Here is a 27,155-nt window from a genome sequence, read left to right on the forward strand (position 1 = left end):
CTAACCTGTAGATATGCATTGGCTTCACTAGCCTGCAGTTATGCACTGTCATCGCTAGCCTGTAGATATGCGCTGTCATCGCTAGCCTGTAGATATGCTCTGTCATCGCTAGCCTGTAGATATGCTCTGTCATCGCTAGCCTGTAGATATGCATTGGCTTCACTAGCATGTAGATATGCACTGTCATCGCTAGCCTGTAGATATGCACTGTCATCGCTAGCCTGTAGATATGCTCTGTCATTGCTAGCCTGTAGATATGCACTGTTATCGCTAGCCTGTAGATATGCATTGGCTTCGCTAGTCTGTAGATATGCACTGTCATCGCTAGCCTGTAGATATGCTCTGTCATCGCTAGCCTGTAGATATGCATTGGCTTCACTAGCCTGTAGTTATGCACTGTCATCGCTAGCCTGTAGATATGCTCTGTCATCGCTAGCCTGTAGATATGCACTGTCATCGCTAGCCTGTAGATATGCACAGTCATCGCTAGCCTGTAGATATGCACTGTCATCGCTAGCCTGTAGATATGCATTGGCTTCAAAAGCCTGTAGATATGCACTGTCATCGCTAGCCTGTAGATATGCTCTGTCATTGCTAGCCTGTACATATGCATTGTCATCGCTAGCCTGTAGATATGCACTGTCATCGCTAGCCTGTAGATATGCACTGTCATCGCTAGCCTGTAGATATGCACTGTCATCGCTAGCCTGTAGATATGCTCTGTCATCGGTAGCCTGTAGATATGCACTGTCATCGCTAGCCTGTAGATATGCACTGTCATCGCTAGCCTGTAGATATGCACTGTCATCGCTAGCCTGTAGATATGCTCTGTCATTGCTAGCCTGTACATATGCATTGTCATTGCTAGCCTGTACATATGCATTGTCATTGCTAGCCTGTAGATATGCACTGTCATCGCTAGCCTGTAGATATGCACTGTCATCGCTAGCCTGTAGCTATGCACTGTCATCGCTAGCCTGTAGCTATGCACTGTCATCGCTAGCCTGTAGCTATGCACTGTCATCGCTAGCCTGTAGATATGCTCTGTCATCGCTAGCCTGTAGATATGCTCTGTCATCGCTAGCTTGTAGATATGCACTGTCATCGCTAGCCTGTAGATATGCACTGACTTTGCTAGCCTGTAGATATGAACTGTCATCGCTAGCCTGTAGATATGCTCTGTCATTGCTAGCCTGTAGATATGCACTGTCATCGCTAGCCTGTAGATATGCATTGGCTTCACTAGCCTGTAGATATGCACTGTCATCGCTAGCCTGTAGATATGCACTGTCATCGCTAGCCTGTAGAAATGCACTGTTATCGCTAGCCTGTAGATATGCATTGGCTTCGCTAGCCTGTAGATATGCACTGTCATCGCTAGCCTGTAGATATGCTCTGTCATCGCTAGCCTGTAGATATGCATTGGCTCCACTAGCCTGTAGTTATGCACTGTCATCGCTAGCCTGTAGATATGCTCTGTCATCGCTAGCCTGTAGATATGCACTGTCATCGCGAGCCTGTAGATATGCACTGTCATCGCTAGCCTGTAGATATGCATTGGCTTCAAAAGCCTGTAGATATGCACTGTCATTGCTAGCCTGTAGATATGCATTGGCTTCACTAGCCTGTAGATATGCTCTGTCATTGCTAGCTTGTAGATATGCATTAGCTTCACTAGCCTGTAGATATGCACTGTCATCGCTAGCCTGTAGATATGCATTGGCTTCACTCTGCACTACGCACCACGCCTCTGCACTACGCCTCTGCACTATGCACTACGCCTCTGCACTACGCCTCTGCACTACGCACTACACCTCTGCACTACGCACTACGCCTCTGCACTACGCACTACGCCTCTGCACTACACACTACGCACTACGCCTCTGCACTACGCACTACGCCTCTGCACTACGCACTACGCCTCTGCACTACGCACTACGCCTCTGCACTACGCCTCTGCACTCTGCACTACACATCTGCACTCTGCACTACGCCTCTGCACTACGCACTACGCCTCTGCACTACGCCTCTGCACTCTGCACTACGCCTCTGCACTCTGCACTATGCACTACGCCTCTGCACTACACCTCTGCACTCTGCACTACGCCTCTGCACTACGCACTACGCCTCTGCACTACGCACTACACACTACGCCTCTGCACTACGCCTCTGCACTCTGCACTACGCCTCTGCACTACGCCTCTGCACTCTGCACTACGCACTACGCCTCTGCACTACACCTGTGCACTCTGCACTACGCACTATGCCTCTGCACTACGCACTACACACTACGCCTCTGCACTACGCCTCTGCACTACGCACTACGCCTCTGCACTACGCACTACACCTCTGCACTACACCTCTGCACTATGCACTACGCCTCTGCACTCTGCACTACGCCTCTGCACTACGCCTCTGCACTACGCACTACGCCTCTGCACAACGCCTCTGCACTACGCACTACGCCTCTGCACTACGCACTCTGCACTACGCACTCTGCACTACGCCTCTGCACTACGCACTATGCCTCTGCACTACACCTCTGCACTCTGCACTACGCACTACGCCTCTGCACTACGCACTACGCCTCTGCACTACGCACTACGCCTCTGCACTATGCACTATGCCTCTGCACTCTGCACTACGCCTCTGCACTACGCCTCTGCACTACGCCTCTGCACTACGCCTCTGCACTACGCACTACGCCTCTGCACTATGCACTATGCCTCTGCACTCTGCACTACGCCTCTGCACTACGCCTCTGCACTACGCCTCTGCACTACGCACTACGCCTCTGCACTACGCACTCTGCACTACGCCTCTGCACTACGCCTCTGCACTACGCCTCTGCACTACGCCTCTGCACTACGCCTCTGCACTACGCCTCTGCACTATGCCTCTGCACTCTGCACTACGCCTCTGCACTACGCACTACGCCTCTGCACTCTGCACTACGCACTACGCCTCTGCACTACGCACTACGCCTCTGCACTACGCACTATGCCTCTGCACTACGCACTACGCCTCTGCACTACGCACTACGCCTCTGCACTATGCCTCTGCACTCTGCACTACGCACTACGCCTCTGCACTACGCCTCTGCACTACGCCTCTGCACTACGCACTACGCCTCTGCACTACGCACTACGCCTCTGCACTACGCACTACGCCTCTGCACTACGCACTACGCCTCTGCACTACGCACTACGCCTCTGCACTACGCACTACGCCTCTGCACTACACCTCTGCACTCTGCACTACGCCTCTGCACTTTGCAATACGCCTCTGCACTACGCCTCTGCACTCTGCACTACGCCTCTGCACTCTGCACTACGCACTACGCCTCTGCACTACACCTCTGCACTCTGCACTACGCCTCTGCACTACGCACTACGCCTCTGCACTACGCACTACACACTACGCCTCTGCACTACGCACTACGCCTCTGCACTACGCCTCTGCACTACGCACTAAGCCTCTGCACTACGCACTACGCCTCTGCACTACGCCTCTGCACTCTGCACTACGCCTCTGCACTACGCACTACGCCTCTGCATCACACCTCTGCACTCTGCACTACGCCTCTGCACTACGCACTATGCCTCTGCACTATGCACTACACACTACGCCTCTGCACTACGCCTCTGCACTACGCACTACACCTCTGCACTACGCACTACACCTCTGCACTATGCACTACGCCTCTGCACTCGGCACTACGCCTCTGCACTACGCCTCTGCACTACGCACTACGCCTCTGCACAACACCTCTGCACTACGCACTACGCCTCTGCACTACGCCTCTGCACTACGCCTCTGCACTACGCCTCTGCACTCTGCACTACGCCTCTGCACTACGCACTATGCCTCTGCACTAAGCACTACGCCTCTGCACTCTGCACTACGCCTCTGCACTACGCACTACGCACTACGCCTCTGCACTACGCACTACGCCTCTGCACTACGCACTACGCCTCTGCACTACGCACTACGCCTCTGCACTACGCACTACCCCTCTGCACTACGCCTCTGCACTCTGCACTACGCACTATGCCTCTGCACTACGCACTACGCCTCTGCACTCTGCACTACGCCTCTGCACTCTGCACTACGCCTCTGCACTATGCACTACGCCTCTGCACTACGCACTACGCCTCTGCACTACGCACTACGCCTCTGCACTACGCACTACGCCTCTGCACTACGCACTACGCCTCTGCACTACGCACTATGCCTCTGCACTACGCCTCTGCACTACGCACTACCCCTCTGCACTACGCACTACGCCTCTGCACTCTGCACTACGCCTCTGCACTACGCACTACGCCTCTGCACTCTGCACTACGCCTCTGCACTCTGCACTACGCCTCTGCACTACGCCTCTGCACTACGCCTCTGCACTACGCCTCTGCACTACGCACTACACCTCTGCACTCTGCACTACGCCTCTGCACTCTGCACTACGCCTCTGCACTCTGCACTACGCCTCTGCACTCTGCACTACGCCTCTGCACTACGCACTACGCCTCTGCACTACGCACTACGCCTCTGCACTACGCACTACGCCTCTGCACTACGCACTACGCCTCTGCACTCTGCACTCTGCACTACACCTCTGCACTACGCACTACGCCTCTGCACTACGCACTACGCCTCTGCACTACGCACTACGCCTCTGCACTACGCACTACGCCTCTGCACTATGCACTACGCCTCTGCACTACGCACTACGCCTCTGCACTACGCACTACGCCTCTGCACTACGCCTCTGCACTCTGCACTACGCCTCTGCACTACGCCTCTGCACTCTGCACTACGCACTACGCCTCTGCACTACACCTGTGCACTCTGCACTACGCCTCTGCACTACGCACTATGCCTCTGCACTATGCACTACACACTACGCCTCTGCACTACGCCTCTGCACTACGCACTATGCCTCTGCACTACGCACTACACCTCTGCACTACGCACTACACCTCTGCACTACGCACTACACCTCTGCACTATGCACTACGCCTCTGCACTCTGCACTACGCCTCTGCACTAAGCCTCTGCACTACGCACTACGCCTCTGCACAACGCCTCTGCACTACGCACTACGCCTCTGCACTACGCACTCTGCACTATGCACTACGCCTCTGCACTACGCACTACGCCTCTGCACTACGCACTACGCCTCTGCACTATGCCTCTGCACTCTGCACTACGCACTACGCCTCTGCACTACGCACTACGCCTCTGCACTACGCACTATGCACTACGCCTCTGCACTACGCACTATGCACTCTGCACTACGCCTCTGCACTACGCCTCTGCACTACGCCTCTGCACTACGCCTCTGCACTACGCCTCTGCACTACGCCTCTGCACTCTGCACTACGCACTACGCCTCTGCACTACGCACTACACACTACGCCTCTGCACTACGCCTCTGCACTACGCCTCTGCACTCTGCACTATGCCTCTGCACTACGCCTCTGCACTCTGCACTACGCACTACGCCTCTGCACTACACCTGTGCACTCTGCACTACGCACTATGCCTCTGCACTACGCACTACACACTACGCCTCTGCACTACGCCTCTGCACTACGCACTACGCCTCTGCACTACGCACTACACCTCTGCACTACACCTCTGCACTATGCACTACGCCTCTGCACTCTGCACTACGCCTCTGCACTACGCCTCTGCACTACGCACTACGCCTCTGCACAACGCCTCTGCACTACGCACTACGCCTCTGCACTACGCACTCTGCACTACGCACTCTGCACTATGCCTCTGCACTACGCACTATGCCTCTGCACTACACCTCTGCACTCTGCACTACGCACTACGCCTCTGCACTACGCACTACGCCTCTGCACTACGCCTCTGCACTATGCACTATGCCTCTGCACTCTGCACTACGCCTCTGCACTACGCCTCTGCACTACGCACTACGCCTCTGCACTACGCACTACGCCTCTGCACTACGCACTACGCCTCTGCACTACGCACTCTGCACTACGCCTCTGCACTACGCACTCTGCACTACGCCTCTGCACTACGCCTCTGCACTACGCCTCTGCACTACGCCTCTGCACTACGCCTCTGCACTATGCCTCTGCACTCTGCACTACGCCTCTGCACTACGCACTACGCCTCTGCACTCTGCACTCTGCACTACGCCTCTGCACTACGCACTATGCCTCTGCACTACGCACTACGCCTCTGCACTACGCACTACGCCTCTGCACTACGCCTCTGCACTCTGCACTACGCACTACGCCTCTGCACTACGCCTCTGCACTACGCCTCTGCACTACGCACTACGCCTCTGCACTACGCACTACGCCTCTGCACTACGCACTACGCCTCTGCACTACGCACTACGCCTCTGCACTACGCACTACGCCTCTGCACTACGCACTACGCCTCTGCACTACACCTCTGCACTCTGCACTACGCCTCTGCACTTTGCAATACGCCTCTGCACTACGCCTCTGCACTCTGCACTACGCCTCTGCACTCTGCACTACGCACTACGCCTCTGCACTACACCTCTGCACTCTGCACTACGCCTCTGCACTACGCACTACGCCTCTGCACTATGCACTACACACTACGCCTCTGCACTACGCACTACTCTCTGCACTGCGCACTAAGCCTCTGCACTACGCACTACGCCTCTGCACTACGCCTCTGCACTCTGCACTACGCCTCTGCACTACGCACTACGCCTCTGCATCACACCTCTGCACTACGCCTCTGCACTACGCACTATGCCTCTGCACTATGCACTACACACTACGCCTCTGCACTACGCCTCTGCACTACGCACTACACCTCTGCACTACGCACTACACCTCTGCACTATGCACTACGCCTCTGCACTCTGCACTACACCTCTGCACTACGCCTCTGCACTACGCACTACGCCTCTGCACAACACCTCTGCACTACGCACTACGCCTCTGCACTACGCCTCTGCACTACGCCTCTGCACTACGCCTCTGCACTCTGCACTACGCCTCTGCACTACGCACTATGCCTCTGCACTAAGCACTACGCCTCTGCACTCTGCACTACGCCTCTGCACTACGCACTACGCACTACGCCTCTGCACTACGCACTACGCCTCTGCACTACGCACTACGCCTCTGCACTACGCACTACGCCTCTGCACTACGCACTACGCCTCTGCACTACGCACTACCCCTCTGCACTACGCCTCTGCACTCTGCACTACGCACTATGCCTCTGCACTATGCACTACGCCTCTGCACTCTGCACTACGCCTCTGCACTCTGCACTACGCCTCTGCACTGTGCACTACGCCTCTGCACTACGCACTACGCCTCTGCACTACGCACTACGCCTCTGCACTACGCACTACGCCTCTGCACTACACACTACGCCTCTGCACTACGCACTATGCCTCTGCACTATGCCTCTGCACTACGCACTACCCCTCTGCACTACGCACTACGCCTCTGCACTCTGCACTACGCCTCTGCACTACGCACTACGCCTCTGCACTCTGCACTACGCCTCTGCACTCTGCACTACGCCTCTGCACTACGCCTCTGCACTACGCACTACGCCTCTGCACTACGCACTACACCTCTGCACTCTGCACTACGCCTCTGCACTCTGCACTACGCCTCTGCACTCTGCACTACGCCTCTGCACTACGCACTACGCCTCTGCACTACGCACTACGCCTCTGCACTACGCACTACGCCTCTGCACTACGCACTACGCCTCTGCACTACGCACTACGCCTCTGCACTCTGCACTACGCACTACGCCTCTGCACTACGCACTACGCCTCTGCACTACGCACTACGCCTCTGCACTACGCACTACGCCTCTGCACTACGCACTACGCCTCTGCACTACGCACTACGCCTCTGCACTACGCACTACGCCTCTGCACTATGCACTACGCCTCTGCACTACGCACTACGCCTCTGCACTACGCACTACGCCTCTGCACTACGCCTCTGCACTCTGCACTACGCCTCTGCACTACGCCTCTGCACTCTGCACTACGCACTACGCCTCTGCACTACACCTGTGCACTCTGCACTACGCCTCTGCACTACGCACTATGCCTCTGCACTATGCACTACACACTACGCCTCTGCACTACGCCTCTGCACTACGCACTACGCCTCTGCACAACACCTCTGCACTACGCACTACGCCTCTGCACTACGCACTACGCCTCTGCACTACGCACTACACCTCTGCACTACGCACTACACCTCTGCACTATGCACTACGCCTCTGCACTCTGCACTACGCCTCTGCACTACGCCTCTGCACTACGCACTACGCCTCTGCACAACACCTCTGCACTACGCACTACGCCTCTGCACTACGCCTCTGCACTACGCCTCTGCACTACGCCTCTGCACTCTGCACTACGCCTCTGCACTACGCACTATGCCTCTGCACTAAGCACTACGCCTCTGCACTCTGCACTACGCCTCTGCACTACGCACTACGCCTCTGCACTACGCACTACGCCTCTGCACTACGCACTACGCCTCTGCACTACGCACTACGCCTCTGCACTACGCACTACGCCTCTGCACTACGCACTACGCCTCTGCACTACGCACTACCCCTCTGCACTACGCCTCTGCACTCTGCACTACGCACTACGCCTCTGCACTCTGCACTACGCCTCTGCACTCTGCACTACGCCTCTGCACTATGCACTACGCCTCTGCACTACGCACTACGCCTCTGCACTACGCACTACGCCTCTGCACTACGCACTACGCCTCTGCACTACGCACTACGCCTCTGCACTACGCACTACGCCTCTGCACTACGCACTATGCCTCTGCACTATGCCTCTGCACTACGCACTACCCCTCTGCACTACGCACTACGCCTCTGCACTCTGCACTACGCCTCTGCACTACGCCTCTGCACTCTGCACTACGCCTCTGCACTACGCACTACGCCTCTGCACTACGCACTACACCTCTGCACTCTGCACTACGCCTCTACACTCTGCACTACGCCTCTGCACTCTGCACTACGCCTCTGCACTACGCACTACGCCTCTGCACTACGCACTACGCCTCTGCACTACGCACTACGCCTCTGCACTACGCACTACGCCTCTGCACTACGCACTACGCCTCTGCACTCTGCACTACGCACTACGCCTCTGCACTACGCACTACGCCTCTGCACTACGCACTACGCCTCTGCACTACGCACTACGCCTCTGCACTACGCACTACGCCTCTGCACTACGCACTACGCCTCTGCACTACGCACTACGCCTCTGCACTACGCACTACGCCTCTGCACTACGCACTACGCCTCTGCACTACGCACTATGCCTCTGCACTATGCCTCTGCACTACGCACTACCCCTCTGCACTACGCACTACGCCTCTGCACTCTGCACTACGCCTCTGCACTACGCCTCTGCACTCTGCACTACGCCTCTGCACTCTGCACTACGCCTCTGCACTACGCCTCTGCACTACGCCTCTGCACTACGCACTACGCCTCTGCACTACGCACTACACCTCTGCACTCTGCACTACGCCTCTGCACTCTGCACTACGCCTCTGCACTCTGCACTACGCCTCTGCACTACGCACTACGCCTCTGCACTACGCACTACGCCTCTGCACTACGCACTACGCCTCTGCACTACGCACTACGCCTCTGCACTCTGCACTACGCACTACGCCTCTGCACTACGCACTACGCCTCTGCACTACGCACTACGCCTCTGCACTATGCACTACGCCTCTGCACTACGCACTACGCCTCTGCACTATGCACTACGCCTCTGCACTACGCACTACGCCTCTGCACTACGCACTACGCCTCTGCACTACGCCTCTGCACTACGCCTCTGCACTCTGCACTACGCCTCTGCACTACACCTGTGCACTCTGCACTACGCCTCTGCACTACGCACTATGCCTCTGCACTATGCACTACACACTACGCCTCTGCACTACGCCTCTGCACTACGCACTACGCCTCTGCACTACGCACTACACCTCTGCACTACGCACTACACCTCTGCACTATGCACTACGCCTCTGCACTCTGCACTACGCCTCTGCACTAAGCCTCTGCACTACGCACTACGCCTCTGCACAACGCCTCTGCACTACGCACTACGCCTCTGCACTACGCACTCTGCACTACACACTACGCCTCTGCACTACGCACTACGCCTCTGCACTACGCACTATGCCTCTGCACTACGCCTCTGCACTCTGCACTACGCATTACGCCTCTGCACTACGCACTACGCCTCTGCACTACGCACTATGCACTACGCCTCTGCACTATGCACTACGCCTCTGCACTCTGTACTACGCCTCTGCACTATGCCTCTGCACTACGCACTACGCACTCTGCACTACGCCTCTGCACTACGCCTCTGCACTACGCCTCTGCACTACGCCTCTGCACTACGCCTCTGCACTACGCCTCTGCACTACACCTCTGCACTCTGCACTACGCCTCTGCACTACGCACTATGCCTCTGCACTCTGCACTATGCACTACGCCTATGCACTACGCACTACGCCTCTGCACTACGCACTACGCCTCTGCACTACGCACTACGCCTCTGCACTACGCCTCTGCACTCTGCACTACGCACTACGCCTCTGCACTACACCTCTGCACTACGCACTACGCCTCTGCACTACGCACTACGCCTCTGCACTACGCACTACGCCTCTGCACTACGCACTACGCCTCTGCACTACGCACTACGCCTCTGCACTACGCCTCTGCACTCTGCACTACACCTCTGCACTCTGCACTACGCCTCTGCACTACGCAATACGCCTCTGCACTATGCCTCTGCACTCTGCACTACGCCTCTGCACTCTGCACTACGCCTCTGCACTCTGCACTACGCCTCTGCACTACACCTCTGCACTCTGCACTACGCCTCTGCACTACGCACTACGCCTCTGCACTACGCACTATACACTACGCCTCTGCACTACGCACTACGCCTCTGCACTACGCACTAAGCCTCTGCACTACGCACTATGCCTCTGCACTACGCCTCTGCACTCTGCACTACGCCTCAGCACTCTGCACTACGCACTACGCCTCTGCACTACGCCTCTGCACTACGCACTACGCGTCTGCATCACACCTCTGCACTCTGCACTACGCCTCTGCACTACGCACTATGCCTCTGCACTACGCACTACACACTACGCCTCTGCACTACGCCTCTGCACTACGCACTACACCTCTGCACTATGCACTACGCCTCTGCACTCTGCACTACGCCTCTGCACTACGCACTACGCCTCTGCACAACGCCTCTGCACTACGCACTACGCCTCTGCACTACGCCTCTGCACTACGCCTCTGCACTACTCCTCTGCACTCTGCACTACGCCTCTGCACTACGCACTATGCCTCTGCACTAAGCACTACGCCTCTGCACTCTGCACTACGCCTCTGCACTACGCACTACGCCTCTGCACTACGCACTACGCCTCTGCACTACGCACTACGCCTCTGCACTACGCACTACGCCTCTGCACTACGCACTACCCCTCTGCACTACGCCTCTGCACTCTGCACTACGCACTACGCCTCTGCACTACGCACTACGCCTCTGCACTACGCACTACGCCTCTGCACTCTGCACTACGCCTCTGCACTCTGCACTATACCTCTGCACTACGCCTCTGCACTCTGCCTCTGCACTATGCACTATGCCTCTGCACTACGCACTACGCCTCTGCACTATGCACTACGCCTCTGCACTACGCCTCTGCACTACACACTACGCACTACGCCTCTGCACTACGCACTACGCCTCTGCACTACGCCTCTGCACTATGCACTACCCCTCTGCACTACGCACTACGCCTCTGCACTCTGCACTACGCCTCTGCACTACGCACTACGCCTCTGCACTCTGCACTACGCCTCTGCACTCTGCACTACACCTCTGCACTACGCCTCTGCACTACTCCTCTGCACTACGCCTCTGCACTACGCACTACGCCTCTGCACTACGCACTACGCACTACGCCTCTGCACTACGCCTCTGCACTCTGCACTACGCCTCTGCACTCTGCACTACGCCTCTGCACTCTGCACTACGCCTCTGCACTACGCACTACGCCTCTGCACTACGCACTACGCCTCTGCACTACGCACTACGCCTCTGCACTCTGCACTATGCACTACGCCTCTGCACTACGCACTACGCCTCTGCACTACGCACTACGCCTCTGCACTACGCACTATGCCTCTGCACTACGCACTACGCCTCTGCACTATGCACTACGCCTCTGCACTACGCACTACGCCTCTGCACTACGCCTCTGCACTACGCACTACGCCTCTGCACTACGCCTCTGCACTATGCACTACGCCTCTGCACTATGCACTACGCCTCTGCACTACGCACTACGCCTCTGCACTACGCACTACGCACTACGCCTCTGCACTACGCACTACGCCTCTGCACTACACCTCTGCACTCTGCACTACGCCTCTGCACTTTGCAATACGCCTCTGCACTATGCCTCTGCACTCTGCACTACGCCTCTGCACTCTGCACTACGCACTACGCCTCTGCACTACACCTCTGCACTCTGCACTACGCCTCTGCACTACGCACTACGCCTCTGCACTACGCACTAAGCCTCTGCACTACGCACTACGCCTCTGCACTCTGCACTACGCCTCTGCACTACGCACTACGCCTCTGCATCACACCTCTGCACTCTGCACTACGCCTCTGCACTACGCACTATGCCTCTGCACTACGCACTACACACTACGCCTCTGCACTACGCACTACACCTCTGCACTACGCACTACACCTCTGCACTATGCACTACGCCTCTGCACTCTGCACTACGCCTCTGCACTACGCCTCTGCACTACGCACTACGCCTCTGCACAACGCCTCTGCACTACGCACTATGCCTCTGCACTACGCCTCTGCACTACGCCTCTGCACTACGCCTCTGCACTCTGCACTACGCCTCTGCACTACGCACTATGCCTCTGCACTAAGCACTACGCCTCTGCACTCTGCACTACGCCTCAGCACTACGCACTACGCACTACGCCTCTGCACTACGCACTACGCCTCTGCACTACGCACTACGCCTCTGCACTATGCACTCCGCCTCTGCACTATGCACTACGCCTCTGCACTACGCACTACGCCTCTGCACTACACACTACCCCTCTGCACTATGCCTCTGCACTCTGCACTACGCACTACGCCTCTGCACTACGCACTACGCCTCTGCACTATGCACTACGCCTCTGCACTCTGCACTACGCCTCTGCACTCTGCACTATGCCTCTGCACTATGCACTACGCCTCTGCACTACGCACTACACCTCTGCACTACGCCTCTGCACTACGCACTACGCCTCTGCACTACGCACTACGCCTCTGCACTACGCCTCTGCACTACGCCTCTGCACTACGCACTACCCCTCTGCACTACGCACTACGCCTCTGCACTACACACTACCCCTCTGCACTACGCCTCTGCACTCTGCACTACGCACTACGCCTCTGCACTACACCTGTGCACTCTGCACTATGCCTCTGCACTACGCACTATGCCTCTGCACTACGCACTACACACTACGCCTCTGCACTACGCCTCTGCACTACGCACTACGCCTCTGCACTACGCACTACACCTCTGCACTATGCACTACGCCTCTGCACTCTGCACTATGCACTACGCCTCTGCACTACGCACTACGCCTCTGCACTCTGCACTACGCCTCTGCACTCTGCACTACACCTCTGCACTACGCCTCTGCACTACGCCTCTGCACTACGCACTACGCCTCTGCACTACGCACTACGCACTACACCTCTGCACTCTGCACTACACCTCTGCACTCTGCACTACGCCGCTGCACTCTGCACTACGCCGCTGCACTCTGCACTACGCCTCTGTACTCTGCACTACGCCTCTGCACTACGCACTACGCCTCTGCACTACGCACTACGCCTCTGCACTACGCACTACGCCTCTGCACTACGCACTACGCCTCTGCACTACGCACTACGCCTCTGCACTACGCACTACGCCTCTGCACTCTGCACTACGCCTCTGCACTCTGCACTACGCCTCTGCACTACGCCTCTGCACTCTGCACTACGCACTACGCCTCTGCACTACACCTGTGCACTCTGCACTATGCCTCTGCACTACGCACTATGCCTCTGCACTACGCACTACACACTACGCCTCTGCACTACGCCTCTGCACTACGCACTACGCCTCTGCACTACGCACTACACCTCTGCACTATGCACTACGCCTCTGCACTCTGCACTACACCTCTGCACTACGCCTCTGCACTACGCACTACGCCTCTGCACTACGCCTCTGCACTACGCACTACGCCTCTGCACTACGCACTCTGCACTACGCACTACGCCTCTGCACTACGCCTCTGCACTACGCCTCTGCACTACGCACTACGCCTCTGCACTCTGCACTACGCACTACGCCTCTGCACTACGCCTCTGCACTACGCACTACACCTCTGCACTATGCACTACGCCTCTGCACTATGCACTACGCCTCTGCACTCTGTACTACGCCTCTGCACTACGCCTCTGCACTACGCACTCCGCACTCTGCACTACGCCTCTGCACTACGCCTCTGCACTACGCCTCTGCACTACGCCTCTGCACTACGCCTCTGCACTACGCCTCTGCACTACGCCTCTGCACTCTGCACTACGCCTCTGCACTATGCACTACGCCTCTGCACTCGGCACTACGCACTACGCCTCTGCACTACGCACTACGCCTCTGCACTACGCACTACGCCTCTGCACTACGCCTCTGCACTCTGCACTCTGCACTACGCCTCTGCACTACACCTCTGCACTACGCACTACGCCTCTGCACTACGCACTACGCCTCTGCACTACGCACTACGCCTCTGCACTACGCCTCTGCACTCTGCACTACACCTCTGCACTCTGCACTACGCCTCTGCACTACGCAATACGCCTCTGCACTACGCCTCTGCACTCTGCACTACGCCTCTGCACTCTGCACTACGCACTACGCCTCTGCACTACACCTCTGCACTCTGCACTACGCCTCTGCACTACGCACTACGCCTCTGCACTACGCACTACACACTACGCCTCTGCACTACGCACTACGCCTCTGCACTACGCACTAAGCCTCTGCACTACGCACTACGCCTCTGCACTACGCCTCTGCACTCTGCACTACGCCTCTGCACTCTGCACTACGCACTACGCCTCTGCATCACACCTCTGCACTCTGCAGTACGCCTCTGCACTACGCACTATGCCTCTGCACTACGCACTACACACTACGCCTCTGCACTATGCCTCTGCACTACGCACTACACCTCTGCACTACGCACTACACCTCTGCACTATGCACTACGCCTCTGCACTCTGCACTACGCCTCTGCACTACGCCTCTGCACTACGCACTACGCCTCTGCACAACGCCTCTGCACTACGCACTACGCCTCTGCACTACGCCTCTGCACTACGCCTCTGCACTCTGCACTACGCCTCTGCACTACGCACTATGCCTCTGCACTAAGCACTACGCCTCTGCACTCTGCACTACGCCTCTGCACTACGCCTCTGCACTACGCACTACGCCTCTGCACTACGCACTACGCCTCTGCACTACGCACTATGCCTCTGCACTACGCACTACGCCTCTGCACTACGCACTACCCCTCTGCACTACGCCTCTGCACTTTGCACTACGCACTACGCCTCTGCACTACGCACTACGCCTCTGCACTCTGCACTACGCCTCTGCACTCTGCACTATGCCTCTGCACTACGCCTCTGCACTCTGCCTCTGCACTATGCACTATGCCTCTGCACTATGCACTATGCCTCTGCACTATGCACTATGCCTCTGCACTACGCACTACGCCTCTGCACTACGCACTACGCCTCTGCACTACGCACTACGCCTCTGCACTACACACTACGCACTACGCCTCTGCACTACGCACTACGCCTCTGCACTACGCACTACCCCTCTGCACTACGCACTACGCCTCTGCACTCTGCACTATGCACTACGCCTCTGCACTACGCCTCTGCACTCTGCACTACGCCTCTGCACTCTGCACTACGCCTCTGCACTCTGCACTACGCCTCTGCACTACGCCTCTGCACTACGCACTACGCCTCTGCACTACGCACTACGCCTCTGCACTACGCACTACGCCTCTGCACTACGCCTCTGCACTCTGCACTACACCTCTGCACTCTGCACTACGCCTCTGCACTACGCAATACGCCTCTGCACTACGCCTCTGCACTCTGCACTACGCACTATGCCTCTGCACTACGCACTATGCCTCTGCACTCTGCACTACGCCTCTGCACTCTGCACTACGCCTCTGCACTCTGCACTACGCCTCTGCACTACGCACTACGCCTCTGCACTACGCACTACGCCTCTGCACTACGCACTACGCCTCTGCACTACGCACTACGCCTCTGCACTACGCACTATGCCTCTGCACTATGCCTCTGCACTACGCACTACCCCTCTGCACTACGCACTACGCCTCTGCACTCTGCACTACGCCTCTGCACTACGCACTACGCCTCTGCACTCTGCACTACGCCTCTGCACTCTGCACTACGCCTCTGCACTACGCCTCTGCACTACGCCTCTGCACTACGCACTACGCCTCTGCACTACGCACTACGCCTCTGCACTACGCACTACGCCTCTGCACTCTGCACTACGCACTACGCCTCTGCACTACGCCTCTGCACTACGCACTACACCTCTGCACTATGCACTACGCCTCTGCACTCTGTACTACGCCTCTGCACTACGCCTCTGCACTACGCACTACGCACTCTGCACTACGCCTCTGCACTACGCCTCTGCACTACGCCTCTGCACTACGCCTCTGCACTACGCCTCTGCACTACGCCTCTGCACTCTGCACTACGCCTCTGCACTATGCACTACGCCTCTGCACTCGGCACTACGCACTACGCCTCTGCACTACGCACTACGCCTCTGCACTACGCACTACGCCTCTGCACTACGCCTCTGCACTCTGCACTCTGCACTACGCCTCTGCACTACACCTCTGCACTATGCACTACGCCTCTGCACTACGCACTACGCCTCTGCACTACGCACTACGCCTCTGCACTACGCCTCTGCACTCTGCACTACACCTCTGCACTCTGCACTACGCCTCTGCACTACGCAATACGCCTCTGCACTACGCCTCTGCACTCTGCACTACGCCTCTGCACTCTGCACTACGCACTACGCCTCTGCACTACACCTCTGCACTCTGCACTACGCCTCTGCACTACGCACTACGCCTCTGCACTACGCACTACACACTACGCCTCTGCACTACGCACTACGCCTCTGCACTACGCACTAAGCCTCTGCACTACGCACTACGCCTCTGCACTACGCCTCTGCACTCTGCACTACGCCTCTGCACTCTGCACTACGCACTACGCCTCTGCATCACACCTCTGCACTCTGCAGTACGCCTCTGCACTACGCACTATGCCTCTGCACTACGCACTACACACTACGCCTCTGCACTACGCCTCTGCACTACGCACTACACCTCTGCACTACGCACTACACCTCTGCACTATGCACTACGCCTCTGCACTCTGCACTACGCCTCTGCACTACGCCTCTGCACTACGCACTACGCCTCTGCACAACGCCTCTGCACTACGCACTACGCCTCTGCACTACGCCTCTGCACTACGCCTCTGCACTACGCCTCTGCACTACGCCTCTGCACTCTGCACTACGCCTCTGCACTACGCACTATGCCTCTGCACTAAGCACTACGCCTCTGCACTCTGCACTACGCCTCTGCACTACGCCTCTGCACTACGCACTACGCCTCTGCACTACGCACTACGCCTCTGCACTACGCACTACGCCTCTGCACTATGCACTATGCCTCTGCACTACGCACTACGCCTCTGCACTACGCACTACCCCTCTGCACTACGCCTCTGCACTTTGCACTACGCACTACGCCTCTGCACTACGCACTACGCCTCTGCACTCTGCACTACGCCTCTGCACTCTGCACTATGCCTCTGCACTCTGCCTCTGCACTCTGCCTCTGCACTATGCACTATGCCTCTGCACTATGCACTATGCCTCTGCACTACGCACTACGCCTCTGCACTACGCACTACGCCTCTGCACTACGCACTACGCCTCTGCACTACACACTACGCACTACGCCTCTGCACTACGCACTACGCCTCTGCACTACGCACTACCCCTCTGCACTACGCACTACGCCTCTGCACTCTGCACTACGCACTACGCCTCTGCACTACGCACTACGCCTCTGCACTCTGCACTACGCCTCTGCACTCTGCACTACGCCTCTGCACTCTGCACTACGCCTCTGCACTACGCCTCTGCACTACGCACTACGCCTCTGCACTACGCACTACGCCTCTGCACTACGCACTACGCCTCTGCACTACGCCTCTGCACTCTGCACTACACCTCTGCACTCTGCACTACGCCTCTGCACTACGCAATACGCCTCTGCACTACGCCTCTGCACTCTGCACTACGCCTCTGCACTCTGCACTACGCACTACGCCTCTGCACTACACCTCTGCACTCTGCACTACGCCTCTGCACTAGCACTACGCCTCTGCACTACGCACTACACACTACGCCTCTGCACTACGCACTACGCCTCTGCACTACGCACTAAGCCTCTGCACTACGCACTACGCCTCTGCACTACGCCTCTGCACTCTGCACTACGCCTCTGCACTCTGCACTACGCACTACGCCTCTGCATCACACCTCTGCACTCTGCACTACGCCTCTGCACTACGCACTATGCCTCTGCACTACGCACTACACACTACGCCTCTGCACTACGCCTCTGCACTACGCACTACACCTCTGCACTACGCACTACACCTCTGCACTATGCACTACGCCTCTGCACTCTGCACTACGCCTCTGCACTACGCCTCTGCACTACGCACTACGCCTCTGCACAACGCCTCTGCACTACGCACTACGCCTCTGCACTACGCCTCTGCACTACGCCTCTGCACTACGCCTCTGCACTCTGCACTACGCCTCTGCACTACGCACTATGCCTCTGCACTACGCACTATGCCTCTGCACTACGCACTACGCCTCTGCACTAAGCACTACGCCTCTGCACTACGCACTACGCCTCTGCACTACACACTACGCCTCTGCACTACGCACTACGCCTCTGCACTACGCACTACGCCTCTGCACTATGCACTACCCCTCTGCACTACGCCTCTGCACTTTGCACTACGCACTACGCCTCTGCACTACGCACTACGCCTCTGCACTCTGCACTACGCCTCTGCACTCTGCACTCTGCCTCTGCACTACGCCTCTGCACTCTGCCTCTGCACTATGCACTATGCCTCTGCACTACGCACTACGCCTCTGCACTACGCACTACGCCTCTGCACTACGCACTACGCCTCTGCACTACACACTACGCACTACGCCTCTGCACTACGCACTACGCCTCTGCACTACGCCTCTGCACTACGCACTACCCCTCTGCACTACGCACTACGCCTCTGCACTACGCACTACGCCTCTGCACTCTGCACTACGCCTCTGCACTCTGCACTACGCCTCTGCACTCTGCACTACGCCTCTGCACTCTGCACTACGCCTCTGCACTACGCCTCTGCACTACGCCTCTGCACTACGCACTATGCCTCTGCACTACGCAATACGCCTCTGCACTCTGCACTACGCCTCTGCACTCTGCACTACGCCTCTGCACTCTGCACTACGCCTCTGCACTCTGCACTACGCCTCTGCACTACGCACTACGCCTCTGCACTACGCACTACGCCTCTGCACTACGTACTACGCCTCTGCACTCTGCACTACGCCTCTGCACTACGCACTACGCCTCTGCACTACGCACTACGCCTCTGCACTACGCACTACGCCTCTGCACTATGCACTACGCCTCTGCACTACGCCTCTGCACTCTGCACTACGCCTCTGCACTACGCCTCTGCACTACGCACTACGCCTCTGCACTACACCTGTGCACTCTGCACTACGCACTACACACTACGCCTCTGCACTATGCCTCTGCACTACGCACTACGCCTCTGCACTACGCACTACGCCTCTGCACTACGCACTACACCTCTGCACTACGCACTACACCTCTGCACTATGCACTACGCCTCTGCACTCTGCACTACGCCTCTGCACTACGCCTCTGCACTACGCACTACGCCTCTGCACAATGCCTCTGCACTACGCACTACGCCTCTGCACTACGCACTCTGCACTATGCACTCTGCACTACGCCTCTGCACTACGCACTACGCCTCTGCACTACGCACTACGCCTCTGCACTACGCACTACGCACCTGCACTACGCACTACGCCTCTGCACTATGCACTACGCCTCTGCACTATGCACTACGCCTCTGCACTATGCACTACGCCTCTGCACTCTGCACTACGCCTCTGCACTACGCCTCTGCACTATGCCTCTGCACTACGCACTATGCCTCTGCACTACGCACTCTGCACTACGCCTCTGCACTACGCCTCTGCACTACGCCTCTGCACTACGCCTCTGCACTACGCCTCTGCACTACGCCTCTGCACTACGCCTCTGCACTATGCCTCTGCACTCTGCACTACGCCTCTGCACTACGCACTACGCCTCTGCACTCTGCACTACGCCTCTGCACTACGCACTACGCCTCTGCACTACGCAGTACGCCTCTGCACTACGCCTCTGCACTACGCCTCTGCACTACGCCTCTGCACTACGCATTACGCCTCTGCACTACGCCTCTGCACTACGCCTCTGCACTACGCATTATGCCTCTGCACTATGCACTACGCCTCTGCACTACGCACTACGCCTCTGCACTATGCACTACGCCTCTGCACTCTGCACTACGCCGCTGCACTACGCCTCTGCACTACGCCTCTGCACTACGCCTCTGCACTACGCACTACGCCTCTGCACTACGCACTACGCCTCTGCACTACGCCTCTGCACTACGCCTCTGCACTATGCCTCTGCACTATGCCTCTGCACTATGCCTCTGCACTACGCCTCTGCACTACGCACTACGCCTCTGCACTACGCACTACGCCTCTGCACTACGCACTACGCCTCTGCACTACGCACTACGCCTCTGCACTACGCCTCTGCACTACGCCTCTGCACTACGCACTACGCCTCTGCACTACGCACTACGCCTCTGCACTACGCACTACGCCTCTGCACTACGCCTCTGCACTCTGCACTACACCTCTGCACTCTGCACTACGCCTCTGCACTACGCACTACGCCTCTGCACTACGCCTCTGCACTCTGCACTACGCCTCTGCACTCTGCACTACGCCTCTGCACTACACCTCTGCACTCTGCACTACGCCTCTGCACTACGCACTACGCCTCTGCACTACGCACTACACCTCTGCACTATGCACTACGCCTCTGCACTCTGCACTACACCTCTGCACTATGCCTCTGCACTATGCCTCTGCACTATGCCTCTGCACTACGCCTCTGCACTACGCACTACGCCTCTGCACTACGCACTACGCCTCTGCACTACGCACTACGCCTCTGCACTACGCACTACGCCTCTGCACTACGCCTCTGCACTACGCCTCTGCACTACGCACTACGCCTCTGCACTACGCACTACGCCTCTGCACTACGCACTACGCCTCTGCACTACGCCTCTGCACTCTGCACTACACCTCTGCACTCTGCACTACGCCTCTGCACTACGCACTACGCCTCTGCACTACGCCTCTGCACTCTGCACTACGCCTCTGCACTCTGCACTACGCCTCTGCACTACACCTCTGCACTCTGCACTACGCCTCTGCACTACGCACTACGCCTCTGCACTACGCACTACACACTACGCCTCTGCACTACGCACTACACCTCTGCACTACGCACTAAGCCTCTGCACTACGCACTACGCCTCTGCACTACGCCTCTGCACTCTGCACTACGCCTCTGCACTCTGCACTACGCACTACGCCTCTGCACTACACCTCTGCACTACGCCTCTGCACTATGCACTATGCCTCTGCACTACGCACTACACACTACGCCTCTGCACTACGCCTCTGCACTACGCACTACACCTCTGCACTATGCACTACGCCTCTGAACTCTGCACTACGCCTCTGCACTACGCCTCTGCACTACGCACTACGCCTCTGCACAACGCCTCTGCACTCCGCACTACGCACTCTGCACTACGCACTCTGCACTACGCCTCTGCACTACGCCTCTGCACTACGCCTCTGCACTACGCCTCTGCACTACGCCTCTGCACTACGCCTCTGCACTACGCCTCTGCACTACGCCTCTGCACTACGCCTCGGCACTACGCCTCTGCACTCTGCACTACGCCTCTGCACTACGCACTATACCTCTGCACTAAGCACTGTGCCTCTGCACTAAGCACTACGCCTCTGCACTCTGCACTACGCCTCTGCACTACGCACTACGCCTCTGCACTATGCCTCTGCACTACGCACTACGCCTCTGCACTACACACTACGCCTCTGCACTACGCACTACGCCTCTGCACTACGCACTACCCCTCTGCACTATGCCTCTGCACTACGCACTACGCCTCTGCACTACGCCTCTGCACTACGCACTACGCCTCTGCACTCTGCACTATGCCTCTGCACTACGCCTCTGCACTCTGCCTCTGCACTACGCACTACGCCTCTGCACTACGCCTCTGCACTACGCCTCTGCACTACGCACTACGCCTCTGCACTACGCACTACGCCTCTGCACTACGCCTCTGCACTACGCACTACCCCTCTGCACTACGCACTACGCCTCTGCACTCTGCACTACGCCTCTGCACTACGCACTACGCCTCTGCACTCTGCACTACGCCTCTGCACTCTGCACTACGCCTCTGCACTACGCCTCTGCACTACGCCTCTGCACTACGCCTCTGCACTACGCACTTCGCCTCTGCACTACGCACTACGCCTCTGCACTACGCACTACGCCTCTGCACTACGCACTACGCCTCTGCACTACGCACTACGCCTCTGCACTACGCACTACGCCTCTGCACTACGCACTATGCCTCTGCACTCTGCACTCTGCACTACGCCTCTGCACAACGCCTCTGCACTACACCTCTGCACTACGCACTACGCCTCTGCACTACGCACTACGCCTCTGCACTACGCCTCTGCACTACGCCTCTGCACTACGCACTACGCCTCTGCACTACGCACTACGCCTATGCACTACGCACTACGCCTCTGCACTACGCACTACGCCTTTGCACTACGCCTCTGCACTACGCCTCTGCACTACGCACTACGCCTCTGCACTACGCACTACGCCTCTGCACTACGCCTCTGCACTACGCCTCTGCACTACGCCTCTGCACTACGCACTACGCCTCTGCACTACGCACTACGCCTCTGCACTACGCACTACACCTCTGCACTACGCCTCTGCACTACGCACTACGCCTCTGCACTACGCACTCTGCACTACGCCTATGCACTACGCCTCTGCACTACGCACTACGCCTCTGCACTACGCACTACGCCTCTGCACTACGCACTACGCCTCTGCACTCTGCACTATGCACTACGCCTCTGCACTACGCACTACGCCTCTGCACTACGCACTACGCCTCTGCACTACGCACTATGCCTCTGCACTACGCACTACGCCTCTGCACTACGCCTCTGCACTATGCACTACGCCTCTGCACTACGCACTACGCCTCTGCACTACGCCTCTGCACTACGCACTACGCCTCTGCACTACGCCTCTGCACTACGCCTCTGCACTATGCACTACGCCTCTGCACTACGCCTCTGCACTATGCACTACGCCTCTGCACTACGCACTACGCACTACGCACTACGCCTCTGCACTACGCACTACGCCTCTGCACTACACCTCTGCACTTTGCAATACGCCTCTGCACTATGCCTCTGCACTCTGCACTACGCCTCTGCACTCTGCACTACGCACTACGCCTCTGCACTACACCTCTGCACTCTGCCTTACGCCTCTGCACTACGCACTACGCCTCTGCACTACGCACTAAGCCTCTGCACTACGCACTACGCCTCTGCACTACGCCTCTGCACTACGCCTCTGCACTACGCACTACGCCTCTGCATCACACCTCTGCACTCTGCACTACGCCTCTGCACTACGCACTATGCCTCTGCACTACGCACTACACACTACGCCTCTGCACTACGCACTACACCTCTGCACTACGCACTACACCTCTGCACTATGCACTACGCCTCTGCACTCTGCACTACGCCTCTGCACTACGCCTCTGCACTACGCACTACGCCTCTGCACAACGCCTCTGCACTACGCACTATGCCTCTGCACTACGCCTCTGCACTACGCCTCTGCACTACGCCTCTGCACTCTGCACTACGCCTCTGCACTACGCACTATGCCTCTGCACTAAGCACTACGCCTCTGCACTCTGCACTACGCCTCAGCACTACGCACTACACACTACGCCTCTGCACTACGCACTACGCCTCTGCACTATGCCTCTGCACTCTGCACTACGCACTACGCCTCTGCACTACGCACTACGCCTCTGCACTATGCACTACGCCTCTGCACTCTGCACTATGCCTCTGCACTATGCACTACGCCTCTGCACTACGCACTACACCTCTGCACTACGCCTCTGCACTACGCACTACGCCTCTGCACTACGCACTACGCACTACGCCTCTGCACTACGCACTACGCCTCTGCACTACGCACTACCCCTCTGCACTACACACTACGCCTCTGCACTCTGCACTATGCACTACGCCTCTGCACTACGCACTACGCCTCTGCACTCTGCACTACGCCTCTGCACTCTGCACTACACCTCTGCACTACGCCTCTGCACTACGCCTCTGCACTACGCACTACGCCTCTGCACTACGCACTACGCACTACACCTCTGCACTCTGCACTACGCCTCTGCACTCTGCACTATGCCGCTGCACTCTGCACTACGCCGCTGCACTCTGCACTACGCCTCTGTACTCTGCACTACGCCTCTGCACTACGCACTACGCCTCTGCACTACGCACTACGCCTCTGCACTACGCACTACGCCTCTGCACTACGCACTACGCCTCTGCACTACGCACTACGCCTCTGCACTACGCACTACGCCTCTGCACTACGCCTCTGCACTCTGCACTACGCCTCTGCACTACGCCTCTGCACTCTGCACTACGCACTACGCCTCTGCACTACACCTGTGCACTCTGCACTATGCCTCTGCACTACGCACTATGCCTCTGCACTACGCACTACACACTACGCCTCTGCACTACGCCTCTGCACTACGCACTACGCCTCTGCACTACGCACTACACCTCTGCACTACGCACTACACCTCTGCACTATGCACTACGCCTCTGCACTCTGCACTACACCTCTGCACTACGCCTCTGCACTACGCACTACGCCTCTGCACTACGCCTCTGCACTACGCACTACGCCTCTGCACTACGCACTCTGCACTACGCACTACGCCTCTGCACTACGCCTCTGCACTACGCACTACACCTCTGCACTACGCACTACGCCTCTGCACTCTGCACTACGCACTACGCCTCTGCACTACGCCTCTGCACTACGCACTACACCTCTGCACTATGCACTACGCCTCTGCACTCTGTACTACGCCTCTGCACTACGCCTCTGCACTACGCACTACGCACTCTGCACTACGCCTCTGCACTACGCCTCTGCACTACGCCTCTGCACTACGCCTCTGCACTACGCCTCTGCACTACGCCTCTGCACTCTGCACTACGCCTCTGCACTATGCACTACGCCTCTGCACTCGGCACTACGCACTACGCCTCTGCACTACGCCTCTGCACTACGCACTACGCCTCTGCACTACGCCTCTGCACTCTGCACTCTGCACTACGCCTCTGCACTACACCTCTGCACTACGCACTACGCCTTTGCACTACGCACTACGCCTCTGCACTACGCACTACGCCTCTGCACTACGCCTCTGCACTCTGCACTACACCTCTGCACTCTGCACTACGCCTCTGCACTACGCAATACGCCTCTGCACTACGCCTCTGCACTCTGCACTACGCCTCTGCACTCTGCACTACGCACTACGCCTCTGCACTACACCTCTGCACTCTGCACTACGCCTCTGCACTACGCACTACGCCTCTGCACTACGCACTACACACTACGCCTCTGCACTACGCACTACGCCTCTGCACTACGCACTAAGCCTCTGCACTACGCACTACGCCTCTGCACTACGCCTCTGCACTCTGCACTACGCCTCTGCACTCTGCACTACGCACTACGCCTCTGCATCACACCTCTGCACTCTGCAGTACGCCTCTGCACTACGCACTATGCCTCTGCACTACGCACTACACACTACGCCTCTGCACTACGCCTCTGCACTACGCACTACACCTCTGCACTACGCACTACACCTCTGCACTATGCACTACGCCTCTGCACTCTGCACTACGCCTCTGCACTACGCCTCTGCACTACGCACTACGCCTCTGCACAACGCCTCTGCACTACGCACTACGCCTCTGCACTACGCCTCTGCACTACGCCTCTGCACTACGCCTCTGCACTACGCCTCTGCACTCTGCACTACGCCTCTGCACTACGCACTATGCCTCTGCACTAAGCACTACGCCTCTGCACTCTGCACTACGCCTCTGCACTACGCCTCTGCACTACGCACTACGCCTCTGCACTACGCACTACGCCTCTGCACTACGCACTACGCCTCTGCACTACGCACTACGCCTCTGCACTACGCACTACCCCTCTGCACTATGCCTCTGCACTTTGCACTACGCACTACGCCTCTGCACTACGCACTACGCCTCTGCACTCTGCACTACGCCTCTGCACTCTGCACTACGCCTCTGCACTCTGCCTCTGCACTATGCACTATGCCTCTGCACTATGCACTATGCCTCTGCACTACGCACTACGCCTCTGCACTACGCACTACGCCTCTGCACTAC

The sequence above is a fragment of the Lissotriton helveticus genome, chromosome 12 (genome assembly GCF_964261635.1).
Source record: "Lissotriton helveticus chromosome 12, aLisHel1.1, whole genome shotgun sequence".
Classification (NCBI taxonomy): Eukaryota; Metazoa; Chordata; class Amphibia; order Caudata; family Salamandridae; genus Lissotriton; species Lissotriton helveticus.